Source organism: Hemiscyllium ocellatum, chromosome 37 (genome assembly GCF_020745735.1).
Source record: "Hemiscyllium ocellatum isolate sHemOce1 chromosome 37, sHemOce1.pat.X.cur, whole genome shotgun sequence".
In the NCBI taxonomy this organism is placed as follows: domain Eukaryota; kingdom Metazoa; phylum Chordata; class Chondrichthyes; order Orectolobiformes; family Hemiscylliidae; genus Hemiscyllium; species Hemiscyllium ocellatum.
Genome location: NC_083437.1, coordinates 4,528,957 through 4,544,819, shown reverse-complemented (window position 1 = coordinate 4,544,819; position 15,863 = coordinate 4,528,957). Strand labels below are relative to the sequence as shown.

Here is a 15,863-nt window from a genome sequence, read left to right as displayed (position 1 = left end):
ACCCCTTAATTTAAAGCTATGTCCCCTAGTAACACCTGACTCCATTAGCGGTAAAAGGTTCTCAGTGTCGACCCTATCTAAACCCCTAATCATCTTGTACACTTCTATCAGATCTCCCCTAAACCTTCTCTTCTCCAATGAGAACAGCCCCAAGTGCCTCAGCCTTTCCTCATACGATCTTCCTACCATTCCAGGCAACATCCTGGTAAACCTCCTCTGCACTCGTTCTAAAGCTTCCACATCCTTCCTATAGTATGGCGACCAAAACTGCACACAATACTCCAGATGAGGCCTCACCAGAGTCTTATACAACTGCAACATGACCTCAGGACTCCGGAACTCAATTCCTCTGCCAATAAAGCCCAGTACACCATATGCCTTCCTCACAGCACTATTTACCTGGGTGGCAACTTTCAGAGATCTGTGTACATAGACACCAAGATCCCTCTGCTCATCTACACTACCAAGTAGCCTACCATTAGCCCAGTAATCCATCATCTTGTTATTCCTACCAAAGTGAACGACTTCGCACTTAGCTACATTGAATTCCATTTGCCACATTTCCGCCCAGCTCTGCAACTTATCTATATCCCGCTGTAACCTACCACTTCCTTCCTCACTATCCACAACTCCACCGACTTTCGTGTCATCCGCAAACTTGCTTACCCAGCTTTCAAGTCCTTCCTCTAGATCATTTATAAAGATAACAAAAAGCAATGGTCCCAAAACAGATCCTTGTGGTACACCGCTAGTAACTGCGCTCCAAGATGAACATAATCCATCAACTACTACCCTCTGTCTCCTTCCAGCCAGCCAATTCCTAATCCAAACCTCTAATGTATCCTCAATGCCATACCTCCGAAGTTTTAGCATTAGCCTACCATGGGGAACCTTATCGAACGCCTTACTAAAATCCATATACACAACATCTACTGCTTTACCCTCATCCACTTCCTTAGTCACCTTCTCAAAGAACTCAATAAGGTTTGTGAGGCACGACCTGCCCTTCACAAAACCATGCTGGCTATCCCTGATCACGTTATTCCTACCCAGATGTTCATAAATCTTATCCCTTACCATTCTCTCTAAGACTTTGCCCACCACTGAAGTCAGACTCACTGGCCTATAGTTACTAGGGCTATCCCTACTCCCTTTCTTGAACAATGGGACCACATTCGCTATCCTCCAGTCCTCTGGTACTATTCCCGTTGACAATGACGACATAAAAATCCAGGCCAATGGCTCTGCTATCTCCTCCCTAGCTTCCCATAGGATCCTGGGGTAAATGCCATCAGGCCCAGGAGACTTATCTATATTCATCCTTTCCAATATTCCCAAAACCTCTTCCCTGCATATTTCCAGGGCATCCATTCTAATTATTTGTGATTCCATATTCACATCAGCAACAGTGTCCTGTTCCTGAGTGAATACTGATGAAAAGTACTGATTTAATGTCTCTCCAATCTCCTCCGCCTCCACACACAACTTCCCACTACTATCCTTGACTGGACCGATACCTACCCTAGTCATCCTTTTATTCTTGACATACCTATAGAAAGCCTTTGGGTTTTCCCTAATCCTACCAGCTAAAGACTTTTCATGTCCCCTTCTCGCTTTTCTTAGCTCCCTCTTTAGCTCCTTCCTGGCTACCTTATAACTCTCAATCGCCCCTACTGAACCTTCACGCCTCATCTTTACATATGCCGCCTTCTTCCCTTTCACAAGGGACTCCAATTCCTTACTAAACCACGGCTGCCTCACAAGGCCCTTTACACCATGCCTGACTGGTACATACCTATCGAGGACACGCAGTAGCTGCTCCTTGAACAATCCCCACATCTCATTAGTGTTCTTCTCTTGAAGCCTGTTTTTCCAATCCACACAACCTAAGTCATGCCTCACTGCATCATAATTTCCCTGCCCCCAGCTATAGCTCTTGCCCTGCGGCGCACGATTATCCCTCTCCATCACTAAAGTAAAAGTCACCGAGTTGTGGTCACTGTCCCCGAAGTGCTCACCTACCTCCAAGTCTAACACCTGGCCTGGTTCATTACCTAGAACCAAATCCAATATAGCCTCCCCTCTTGTTGGCCTGTCGACATATTGTGTCAGGAAACCCTCCTGCACACATTGTACAAACACCGACCCATCTAATGAACTCGAGCTATAGCTCTCCCAGTCAATATCTGGGAAGTTAAAGTCCCCCATAACAACCACCCTGCTACCTTCACTCTTTTCCTGAATCATCCTCGCAATATTATCCTCTACTTCTCTAGGACTATTAGGAGGCCTGTAGAAAACACCTAACAGGGTGACCTCACCTTTCCTATTTCTAACCTCAGCCCAAACTACCTCAGATGGCAAGTCCTCTTCCATCGTCCATTCCACTGCTGTGATACTGTCTTTGACAAGTAATGCCACGCCTCCCCCTTTTTTACCCCCATGTCTGATCTTACTAAAACATTTGAATGGCGATGTATTTCCAAGTCAGGATGGTGAGTGGCTTGCAGGTGAAGATGTTCCCATGTATCTACTGGCCTTGTTCTTCAGATGTAAGTGGTTGTGAGTTTGGATGCAGAAATATGACCTAAAATATTCCTTCAATATCTCTGCTATTTCTTTAGTTTCCATAATTTCTCCTATATCAATCTATTCAAACATCCTATGATACACCTTCAGGTCAGGTGAAACTTAAACCTGTACTTATGACCCACATGCAGAAGAAGTAACACTGCTACAAGACCCTCATCAGTGTCACCTTTTCAGATATTACAGCCAGGGCTATGCTGTGAGCAGGGTTCATGGGAAACCTCATTGGCCTTCAAGTCCAATGCTTTAGCTACTCAGCCATCACAGCTTAAAATACTATTAAACCAACCTGTTCAGATCTAACAAGACACATCATCAGGCTAGTGGTGGTCCCAGATCCAGACCATTGCACTACAATCCCCCATCCTTTTCTTGTAATGTACATATAAAAAATTCTTACTATCTGTCAAGTTAATTATCATATTCTATTGCTTTCTTTTTATCAACCTTTTGAACATCCTTGTTGGTTTCAACAATTGAGCTGAAAATGTGTTGCTGGAAAAGCGCAGCAGGTCAGATAGCATCCAAGGAACAGGAGATTCAATGTTTCGGGCATAAGCCCTTCTTCAGGATTCCTGAAGAAGGGCTTATGCCCGAAACGTCGAATATCCTGTTCCTTGGATGCTGCCTGACCTGCTGCATTTTCCAGCAACACATTTTCAGCTCTGATCTCCAGCATCTGCAGACCTCACTTTCTCCTTGGTTTCAACAATTGACCCAGCCATAGACTTACTACTATTTTTGCAACATTTTAAGCCTCTTTTAATTTAATACTATCTTTAAACTCATAAGTCACAGACAGATCTTTCTCATTGAGCTTTGATTTCTAATGGAACATGTCTTTGCTGCACATTGTGAATTGTTTCTTTAAATATTTTAGACTATTTATTTACCACTATACTTCTTCAAATATCTTCTCAAGCGACCTTAGCCAGTGCTTCCTCTTATGTAAATGAAACATGATTTGTTCAAACTAATAATCATACTTTATACTGGTGTATATCAGTTTCAAAGTTAATATGAAATTCAATTGTATTATGATTACTATTTCCCAGAAGACATTTTACAATGAGATTACTAATTAATCCTGCATCATTGCTCAATACACATTTGAAAATTGTTTTATCTCAAGTTATTTCCTTAATATATTATTCTAGAAATCTGTCACAACCATTCTGCAAACTGATCTCCCATTCCTCTGTGCTAATTTGATTTATGAAGTTAGGAGGTCTTGTGGTGCAATGGGTAGTCTGCTTGCCTCTAACCAGAGGTTCACTCCACGACTTGATGGTCAAGGAAGTTGCTCATAGCATTGTGAAACAGATTGTGTATCATTTTGTAAATCCTTCTCATACATAATGTGGGCAGGCTATAAGAGTGAGAGAGATTCCTGTTCAGCCATATAAATTGCATCTTTAACATTACTACTCATGGCTCTGGACTACAACATAGACGGAAAAGTGCATGTTACTTCAATAATTCATTGTCCTTGGGTAGCCACCTGTCTCATTTGGCTGGACAACCAGTGTAGATTAAACTAGTACCAAATGTATATCTAGTTTGATTCTCATTTTGGCTGGGATGCCTTTTGGACCTGTATCCTTGCGCTACCCTTGGTGACCACTATTGGTCAGACATGCCTTCAGGCAAAGAACGGAAAACAGAAGTATGAAGATTTAACCCACTATGATTCATAGAATCTGTACAGGCCATTTGGCCCAACAAGTCCACACAAACCCTCCAAAAAATATGCCACCCAGACCCTACCCTATTACTTTACATTTCCCTTGATTAATGCACCTAACCTATACATCCCTGAACACTACAGGCAATTTATCATAGCCAATCCACCTAACCTGCACATCTTTGGGCTGTGGGAGGAACCCAGAGGAAACTCACACAGACACAGGTAGAATATGCAAACACCACACAGACAGTCACCCAAGGCTAGAATCGGTCCCAGGTCCCTGGCGCTGTGAGGCAGCAGTGCTAACTACTTAACCACCGCGCCACTCCAATTATTGCATTGCCTTTGTTACAAGATTCAATAATTTCTTGCTTAATATTCTTATCAGTGGTATAATTATTATAGTCTGGTTCCTGTCAACATTTTCTGACCCTTGTGGTTCTTAATCTTCACCCACATGGATTAATCTTCCTGATTTTCTGGGACAAGATCTTTTCTCAGCTAGGTCCAATTTCATCCTTCATTATCAAGGTTGCTCCTCCTCCCTTGCCACTCCATCTTTTCAAATTCTTTATATGTCTGAAATATTTATTTCCCTACATTGTTAACTTGCAACCATAGCTAGGATTGTTCATATTCAAGTTAAAGTATGGTGTTAGGTGTCTGAGAGTGTGCTACTGCCACCATGACCCATGGTGAGTTTTCTGACATGACTCTGTGCTTTGCTGTTTATTTTACATGTCAGCTAATTGGAGCATGGGTTAAACAGCAAATTATATATGTCTGGGTTGGGGGTGGGGGTGGCAGGTTTCACCCTTTTCAGAATCTTCTGTGGTAAAAGGTTCAGGCATCATATTTAAAGGCCATAAAGATACTCTATACTTGCTGTACCCTAAGAAGATTTAAATATCGACATCGGTCACCCCCATCCTGTGCAGGTGTCACATACCAGGAATAGATGGGGCCCCAAGGGTCAGTGAATCCTCACGAGAAATTCCGCTCAGGGTCACCCTGTAAAGCAGAGAGCTGTATTCCCCAGTGACACCACTCACAGGTCTTCACTCCGACTCATCTGGCCTAGATGGAGGTCACCAAACAGGTCAGCACCAGTGAGCCTTATCAATAAAGAAGGAAGAAATGCAGGAGAAGGATGAACAATTTCCTGTCCTCTGCAAAAGTAGGTGGTCCTATCTTCTCAGTTCAAACAGAAACTCATAGGGTCATCACTCAGTTTAACTCTGCTACTGCATAGGCATGATGCAGAGGCCTGCATGCTTCAACACCATTTTTGTGCCTTGAAAGGCTCACAGTCATCTAATGCTCTCAACTTGCTAACAGTTCATGAATGCTGTATTTCCCACTTCAGCAGGGGATTTTTACCTGAAACCGGAAGACCATAAGGTGTAAGAATAGAAGCAGGTCATTATGCCCGAAGCTCCACTGTTCAATAAGATTTTAGATGACCTGATAATCCAAAACTGTACTTTCCTGCCTTTTCCCCTTAACCCTCGATTTCTTTATCAATCAAAAATGTCTTCTCAACTTTGAGTGGACTTAACAACCCAGCCTCTACAGCTGTCTGCAATTGTGTTTTCAGGACGTTTGACAACCCTATCTTCAGTTCCTTCATCTCATTCAGTCAGGGTTTAGGAAAAGAGCTGGGTGCTGTGGAGATCCACAGGAAGCAAGGCTCCACTAATTGGCCAATGCAGATTAGCGAGTGGGAATTAAAAAGTTACAAGCAAAACCTGCTTGTCACAGAAAAAGAGGGAAGTCATTGACACTGTCCATGATGGAGTGTTTCTTGAGAAGGAATTTCAAGGCTGGATCTGCAAAGGCAGAGAATTGTAATGTCTTGTGAGAATTAATGAGATTGAGGGGGCAGTTGCTGAGAAATCCATAGGGTCTGCCTTGACAATATTTTACATTTGCTCTGGGGCGTTTGATCACAGTCTCTTCCCCATATTTAACCAGTGTTAATTGTGGACGTTGGACTCGATATATTTATTGTTGATTGAATTACAGTTCTAATGTTGTATAATAGTATTTATTGTTCTTTCTTCAAAACATTGGAATCTTTTGATTTAATTTCCGTAGTAAATCTCCTGGATCTGCATGTGTCCTCTTTTTCCTTTTGCCTCCTGGTTTGTCCATATGAAGGCCAAATATTTGCAGCTGGTTGGAGAGATGCTGCTGACTGGTGCACCCTGGTGGTTGTGAAGACTTTGGTGGGTATCCTCTGGCTGCTCAGACGGATCCTGAGAGTCTCTCACACACATGGAGGAGCATTCCCCCTTGCTCTGAGCTGTTTCAGGAAGTGGATACACTGGCAGAACAGAGATGGAGGGGCTTGTCACCTTTGGAATAGTCTGTGGTGAAACTCCAGATGCATGGTTGTCACATCTTCTCTCTATGAATGCCTACTGGCACCCCATCTGCTTGAGAGAAGAAGAAACTAGATAATTTTAGGATGCCTTGTATCTCTTTCACCTTTCCATTGATGTTGAACACTCAAGCCTAGTTTGATTGAATGCAGGTCCAAGCATATAGCCACTGAGCACTCTGCTGGACCTGAGTTTACATCCTGTCCATGAAGACAGCCATGCTCTCATTTGCTAGATCCATGACAGTGGGCAGATGTTGGATACACTCCTTCATCTTCTACTCCGCTCTCTTAATGTCTGATGCTGTTGAAGTTGACCATGTCATTGTGGCCAAGCAGAGTCTTTGAATATTTTTAAGGCCAAGGCAGATAGATTCTTGAAAAGTTCTCAGGGGTAAATGGAAATGTGGATTTGAGGTTGCAATTCGGCCATAGTTGTATTGAATGTTGGAGTAGGCTTGAGCAGCTAAATGATCTGCTCCTCCTCTTTGTTCATATAGTTTTGGGATTTAGTTCACTGTTACTGCAATCTTTTCTATTGTTCTCAATGACCTCAGAAAGGTCTTGAGTGACATTTGAAACTTTGCAATAAGCCTCTCAGCTATCACAGAGAAAAATTGAATGGTGCCACACAGCAATTCTTGAACTGGGATGTGGGGGGGTTGATGGCTGTGCCAGAATTTACTACCTATCAGTGCAGGGCCTCAAGACAGTAGTGATAAGCTGCCATCTTGAACTGCTGCAGTTCATTTAGTACATGTAGAACCATAATGCCCTTAGTGTGAAAATTCTAAGATTTTGACCCAGTAATTTGCAAATCAGGATGGTGAGTGGCTTGGGAAGGAACTTGCAGATGATGGTGTTCCTTTGTCACTGCTGCCTTTGTCCTTCTAAATGGGAGTGGTTATGAACTTAGAAGGTGCCTTGGTGAATTTCTGCATCTTGTAGATAAAACACACTGCTGCGATTGGTGGTGGAGGTGAATGTTTATGGTTTTGGTGTAGGCTGCTCCATCCTTGATGGTTTCAAACATATTAAATGTTGTTGGGGCCAGTCTCATCCACACAAGCAGAAGTATTTTGTTACATTCCTGACTTGTGCTTTGTTGGTGGTGGACAGGCTTTGGGGAATAAAGTAGTGAGTTACTTGCTGCAAGATTCCAAACCTGCTCTGACAGCCAGTATTTATTAGGCTAGTCTAGTTCAGTTCATGGCCAATGGTAGCTCCTGTTGATAATGGGGGCTTCAATGATTGTAACACCTCTGAATCTCAAGAGGAAATGGTTAGATTCTCTCTCATTGGAAATGGCCATTGTCTGGTATTTGTGTAGTGTGAATGTTACTTGACACTTATTGGCCCAAGCCAAAAGGATTGTCAAGTCTTGCTGCATTTGAACATGGACTGCTTCAGTATCTGAGGACTAGTGAACATTGTTCAATCATCAGTGAATATCCCCACGTCTGACCTTATGATGGAGGGAGGATCATTGATGAAGCAGCTGAAGATGGATAGAAATAAGACTCTACCCTGAGGAACTGCAGTAGAGAGATCCCTGAGCTGAAATAATTGGCCTCCAATCACAGCAACCATCTTCTTTTGTGCTGGGTATGACTCCAAACAGTGGAGAGTTTTGCACCCAACTTTGAGTTACTTTACTTTTGCTAAGGCTCCTTGATACCAAGTATGGCCTTGATGTCAAGTTTAGTCACTCTCACTTCATCTCTGTAATTCAAATCTTTTATCCATGTTCGAACTAAGGCTGTAATGAGGTCTGTGTCTAAGTGGCCTTGGAGTATGTTCTAAATATAACAATTCACACTGCCTTCCCTTGCATAATAGAAATTGCAGTTCATCGTCATCTTCAGAGGACAGCTCCTTTCAAACATCATTGTGACTGCCCCTCCACCCAATGGACTGATTTGTTCAAGAAAGCGGCTCATCGTCATGCCCTTCAGGGCAAGTAAGGACTGGCAAAAGTGCTAAAACAGCCAGCAACACCCATATTCCATGAATGAATAAGAAAATGTTACAGATATGCAGAGATTCAATGGGATGTATTTCTAATGGAGATTGCAGAAACCAGCTTCATCTCAGTTGTCAAGGGATTTTAAAAAGGATGAGAATTTTAAAATCAAGGTAATACCAGACCAGATGCTGGGATAGGGTTGTGAGCATGGGAATGATAGGTGAACCGAACTTCATCCACCTTGGGTGAGAGATGCCTTCTGCCTACTTGGATCAATAGTAATGATCCCTTAGCACTCTCTGAACAAACGCTTTATGTCATTTTCTTTAGCGAACATTTATTCCTGAACTAAAAGAACTTAAAAAAAGGATAATCAAAGTATTCTGAATTCTAACTCTTCAATTCTAAACAAAGGTTGTAATGGACTGGATGTGTTAACACTGTTTGTCTCTCCACAGATGCTGCCAGACCTATTGAATTTCTCCAGCACTCTCTGTGTTATTTTGAATCTCCAGCATCCACAATATTTTGATTTTATTAAAAATGGCCAATTGATCTCCCTTTTACTGTTCGATGAATCTTGCTGTTTTTACATATTTCTTTCCTTATTGTCCTTTGTCATTTTCTGCTCTTTGTCATTTTCTCCGATATCTATTGTCCCCCACTACCCACCAACTTGAGAATCCAGTATTGTGATCATCGACGAATGATGGAATTGGGCTCTCATGCTCCAAGATTTCAACAGATAGCCAGTGTAAGCAATCAAACTTCACAATGTGAGCTTGCTACACAGCAAGTTAAAAGAGGGCAACCCATGTCCAGCAATGTAGTAAATTGAGGATAAAATGATGCAATTCTTCAGTCTGGAGGCATCATTTTTTGGCAATGTAGAACTCTCCTGGATCTGCAGAAGTGATTTCCTTGACACATTTTGGTTGCCTGCTGATAAACAAAAGGCAGATGTGCTCCCCAGTTCAATGTAAGGGGGCCTTCTTAAGTGTTTCACTTTCACTTGCGTTAATCCCCAGTTCCAGAGCTGTGATGGCAGAAAAGCTCTTGGGCAGATCTTAACCTAAAAAGTTAAGTAAAGATAATCAAAAGTAACTTAAATCAACTTTATGATCAGAATCATTAATGGAGATGGTAAGGAAATAATTCAGTGCAATCTTGTAAAAGTATACAGCTGCAGCTTAACTACAGCTAAGGGCAAATAAGCAACTGCTGTTGCAAAAGTGTTAAACTATAGTGCAATAATTTTGGATACTGCCTAAACAGCACCAAGTGGATGGCTAAAGTCTGATTGTTACTAATGAATCGAGCTCAAGTTGTAATTTACTCAAAGAAAAAGGAATGCATTGGAAAAATTGTAATGAAATTAAAATAGAACTTAGGAACTTTAACTGAACAAAACATAACTGATTAATTGTTTTTAGCTGCTCTGTGAGGACATGCTGGCTTAGCTACTCCCAAACACTGTGTCCAAATAATATATTTTCACCACTTTCTGCGCACAAATGCAATAAAGCCGTTTGTAGAAACCTTTCTCATTGTCTTGTTGCACAACTGTTTCTCAAATCATTTTATGTAACAGAAGCTTCTCCTATCTTAGAGAGGCTATTGGATAGAAGTGTGTACTATATAATTCTGTCATGCTGCATGAACCTCATAATCCGAATAGGCAACTCTGAAATAAATGTTTAAAACAAAACATAAAATCATAGACTCATATAGCACAGAAGGAGACCCTATCATATTTAATGCACTATGATATAAATTCCAGACCAAGCAGGCCTATACTTTTAAGACACTTATATTATCTCATGGCATGTGGCATTGCTCTACAAAGGGATCCACTTCAGCTCAGTCACTCACTTGGTGTAATACAGTCAGTCATCTGTTGTACGTGTTATGCAAAATTAAATCAGTAAGCACTGAACCTATACTATGTATGTAAGTGTGTGATATTGTAGCCCTTCTAAGTAGTTAGTGCTATTAAACTTCAAGATATTTGACTCAGTAGAACCCCCACTATCTATGATATATGTTACATGTGTTATGACCCAGGTCAGACTTCATCAAAACATTTCAAGAAAGTAGCCCAGGCTCTAACTTTGCCAGTTGTCTTACGCAGGTGTAGCACAGATATTGCAGCTGGCCCAACCACTTAGCTTTAAACAAATTAGAATTTATTTGCAAAATTACAAATGAAAGTCCAACAGAAAGCCCAACAGGTTATCCAACTTAATGATGCTGTTCCAAATACTTGCAACAATCCCAATAAACATCCCTTGGTAAAAAAGGAAAAATCAAACTTACAGGAGAAATGTCAGAGAGAGGTAGGATCAGCATGGACCTGGTTCGCTGGGTCCAGCAGCTTCACAACTGACTGCCTGCTCAAACCAAACCAAAACAAACCAGAGGAGAGCTGAGCTGGAAGAACTGGATACTCCCCTTTCATTGCACAAGTTTAGATTAGATTAGATTTTTTAGATTACTTACAGTGTGGAAACAGGCCCTTCGGCCCAACAAGTCCACATCGACCCGCCGAAGCGTATACCACCCAGATTCATACTCCTACATTTAACCCTTACCTAACACTACGGGCAATTTAGCATGGCCAATTCACCTAACCTGCACGTATTTGGACTGTGGGAGGAAACCAGAGCACCCAGAGGAAACCCACGCAGACACGGGGAGAATGTGCAAACTCCACACAGAGAGTCACCTGAGGCGGGAATTGAACCTGGGTCTCTGGCGCTGTGAGGCAGCAGTGCTAACCACTGTGCCACCGTGCCGCCCACAAAAAAAATATGGAACGCTTCACGACTTTGCGTGTCATCCTTGTGCAGGGACCATGCTAATCTTCTCTGTATCTTTCCAATTTTAGTATATGTGCTGCTAAAGTGATTTTTTTAAACTTGAAACCCTTTTACCTGAGGCAGTATCTGTTAGCCATAATCAAACTGGCCCTAAAATCCTTCAAACCTAGACCTCCCAGAGTCCCTGGATTTAGGAGCCCTTTGCTAAAGAAACCAAGGTCACCATAACCTTGTTAAAGGAGCATCATCATCACACATAGGCTAACTAATAATATGTAATAGGGTCTGTTCAGACTGCAGGAAAGGACTATCAAATGAACCACACTCTCCTGCTCTTTTTTGATAGCACACCAAATTTTTCTTAATCAAAAGGAGGTACAGGTACATAATCCTTTACCCGAAACCCTTGGGGCCAGCTGGTTTTTAGAATTTGGAATTTTTCGGATTTCAGAATATGTGACAGTTTAATGGTGAAATAAAAAAAAACAACTTACTGAACCCCAAAGGTACCTGTGAGTGCTACGATCGCTGAAACAGAATTGACACCTGCCAGTACTGGGCCATGCCACACATCATATCTGGGTGACTAGGGTCGAGTGGGTGTGGAGTTGGGTTAACTGTTTGCATGCCAAGCAACCTTATAATGGAGAAAAAAAAATTCACAAAGAAATTTCAGATTTCAGAGCTTTTTGGATTTTTGACAAAGAATTGTGCACCTGTACCTGCATTTATATATGAATTTTCACAACCTCAGAATGTCATATATAGTTTATAGTAAATTTCAAGTATTTGCCTAATTACCTTTTGAAGCTCTTCATTGGCCACTTATTTCTTTCTTTGAGGCAGTGCATTCCAAATCATATTAATTCAGTAATTTGCATATTGAGACTTCTGGCACTGGATGCAGTTCCTCTTCATTTTATTCACACTCCTCATGATTTTAAATACTGCTACTGAATACAAATGTTAACTTATTGCTTGTGGGAAGGATAATTCCATGCTCCCAAATCTGGACATAACTAAATCACACATCCCTCTAAATATCATCATAAGAATACTGTTTTCCATAACTTCATGTTGCTAAGACCCTGTTGCCCTCAGAGCTTATGCTGAAAGGTTATCTTTGGATGAGAACTACATTGGAGTTGTTCTAATCCCAGCTGATGTTGTTACTGGACAAGTGAGATCTGAGACTGAAATCTGGCTTAATAGATCTTAATTTGTTTTGATTTTCATTCTAATGACATGGTCTTTCTCTGAAACATAAGTACATAATGTTGCAGATTTGTTTTTAATAATAAAACAGTGCCTTATTAACCAAAAGTAACAAAGATAAAAAAGGAATAATGTAGTCTATTTATGTATAACACAATTTAAAGAGTTTGAAGTATTAATCAAAAAATGCTCCTTTCTAGATCCCCAAACACCCTTATATGCTACAACAAAAGTCTCTTTCTAATTCCCCAAAGCCTGCCCGCTATCTATAAGGCACAAGTCAAGGGTGTGATGGAATACTCCCCACTTGCCTGGATGTGTGCAGCTTTAATATCACTGAAGAAGTTTGACATTATCCAAGAAAAAGCAACTTATTTGATTGGCACTACATCCACATCACCTCCTTCCACCACCAATACTCAGTAGCAGCAATGTGGTTTTCCAAATTAATGACCACTACAATCGAGAAGGGCAAAGGTCGCAGATACATGGGAACCAACCATCTGCTTGGAAATAAACCACTGTTCCTTGTGTTGCTGAGTCAATATCTTGCAATTTTCTACCTAACACATTGTATGTGACCTACATGACATGAACTGCAGTCGTTTAAGAAGGCAACTCGCCACCACTTTCTCAAGGGCTACTAGGAATGGACAGTCAGTGGCCCAGTTAACAACACTTCCATCATATGAATGAATAACGTAAAAAAAATTACAGTACTCACACGTAGAAAATCTCTTTTGTCTAATATCTCAAAGGTTTAATTTGATTTCAACTCCCTATCTAGAAATTCTAATGGCATCTCCCTGGAGATATCATGCACCTGAACTTAAACGTTCTCAGCTTCAAACAACCCTTTCAGGTTTTATCCAAACATTTCTGGTCTAGAAGTATCTAGAACTAGTTCCTAATGTAAGGTAACCTACTGTTCACAACTACATTTTCCATTTCTCAGGAGCAACTTTAAATATGAAAATGATCTGCTGAATTGTCAAAAATTGAAAATAAACCTGAAAAGGTTTGACTTGTCAAGCAATGAGTGGTTTCTCTCAGCTTAAAAAACAGTCTAGGATGTTTTAAAAGAAATCTTGAGGCTTTTACCTTGCTAAAGAAATCAGAAATCATCCTAAGATAAACAAAAACTCATCATTTGTGGAAACTAGTACTCACAAACTCTTTTTCTGAACTCACCACAGCTATAGGAACACTGACAACTTATTTATAAATTCCTCAGAACACATAGAAAGACACATATGTCTCTACTTCAAAATCCAAAATACCAAACTTAACACAGATAATAAAAATGCATGGAAATCTTAAATTCTCATAACAGAGTCAAGAACTTGCTCATTCTAAGTATTTTGTATGTTGATTATTGTTTTATTTAGTGGTAGTAGATTTCTTGCGTGAATGTAATCAGGTTCAGTTGTAATAATGAGCAAAGGCAAGATGATCTTCCATGTCTCTCTTTATAATAAATCTGAAATCCTGTTTGAAACCTGATAGTGTTTAATACAAAACATTTTTTTTATTTATGTAAGACATCTTTAATTGTAGTAATTCTGTATTTTAAACTACTGACTAATTAATATGCCAGCAGTACAAATGATATTGTCTGTCTCCACAGAAGGCAGAGGTGGGTACTGGAGATGCTGGAGATTAGAGTCAAGATTAGACTGGTGATGGAAAAGCACAGCAGGTCAGGCAACATCCAACGAGTAGGAATATCAACGCTCCTGCTGAATGCCTAGAATGTCAATTTTCCTGCTCCTCGGATGCTGCCTGACCTGCTGTGCTTTCCAGCACCATTCTAATCTTGAATCCACAGAAGGGACATTAATCATTTGATGTGCTGTGTTAAATAAGCAGAAGAACTACCTTCTGTCACTGTGCATCACACAACTCCTTAGGGAATGGGTCAAAAATTTATACTTTAACTCATTCATATTTGGACTTTGTTTTATATTTCACAGCAAACCAGCATTGGTGAAAGCACAATGGTGCACTGGAAAGAGAGAAATTGTCAAGGTGGAATGGAGAGAGTTGAACAGCAAGAGTTTGATGGAGAAAGTTGCAGGAATGGTTATGGGCAAGGATTCAAATAGGTCCTGGAAAAAACGGGATTTGAATAAATAATCAGTGTTCACAATTTAGGTAGAGGCAGGATTTTGGTTAGTTTTAAAACGACTAGGAGTGGATATGTCAGCAATCATACTCTCTATCTGGTTCTCCTGCCCATACTCCATGCACTCTCTATCCATTTCTACTTGACACTTGAACTCAGAAATCTATGACTAACTGATGATACACTTTGTGTAATATAATGAAACAAGTGGCTGTGTTCCTCATCTGTTCACACTGTATCAGAAGGAAATAAAGAGGGGAAATCAAACTGTCCTGCTGTCAAGAATATGCATTTTTATGTGTGGGCTGACATGGAAAAAGGATTATTGTAAAACCAAGGCCAGGATCTTTCCAAGCTCTGAGTGATGTGTACTCTGGCAAAATGAATGAATAAATCAGGCGAGATGTTTGGAGAGGCCTATCTTGACATTGAGATAACCTCGCTGCATTTTATTGTGTGTTTTCAAGCCACATGGACATTCTCGCTAGACAATATGAGTTCTCAATTGATGCTCATCATTGCTTGCTAAACGCCCAACTTACCACAGTTATGATCTTACCAAACGCAGCATAAAAACCAGCTGTTGGGAAAACTTGACATGGAAACAGGTTCTTGGCAGGTTCAATTCACATTTGATCCAAAAGATCTCCATCTTGCCCACAGTCAAACTGTAGAGTAGGGCTCAATAACCAACACGAGCTGCATGTACCCTTCGCCCAATGGACATTGGCATTTCATTTTCAGGGAATCATTGCTACCATGCTGGCATACTCCAGTGCACTAGCACTATGCCCAGAAAGGACATGCAGAGCTATGGAGACACAATGCTGGTAGTGTTTGACTGCATCGGGTGCAAATACCACACAGGGATGGAAACCCATTCTATGGCATTTATCAGGTTGTCTAACAGGGCTGCTCCCTTCACCTCTCACCATATATTCACTTGATGCCTACTGGCATGTCTACAGCATACATGTATGCCTTACCATGTATTGCCTTGAGTTGACAACTGTTACAATCACAATTTGGAGATACCAGTGTTGGACTGGGGTGTACAAGGTTAAAAATCACACAACACC

At 40.9% G+C, this 15,863-nt stretch overlaps 1 non-coding gene across 1 annotated transcript; it reads right to left on the bottom strand.

The window, feature by feature from the left end:
• Positions 1-11,429: 11,429 nt before the first annotated feature.
• On the bottom strand, positions 11,430-11,532 carry LOC132833839 (U6 spliceosomal RNA). Its single transcript, XR_009647115.1, has one exon. It is a non-coding gene; the product is annotated as a U6 spliceosomal RNA (small nuclear RNA).
• Positions 11,533-15,863: the final 4,331 nt, after the last annotated feature.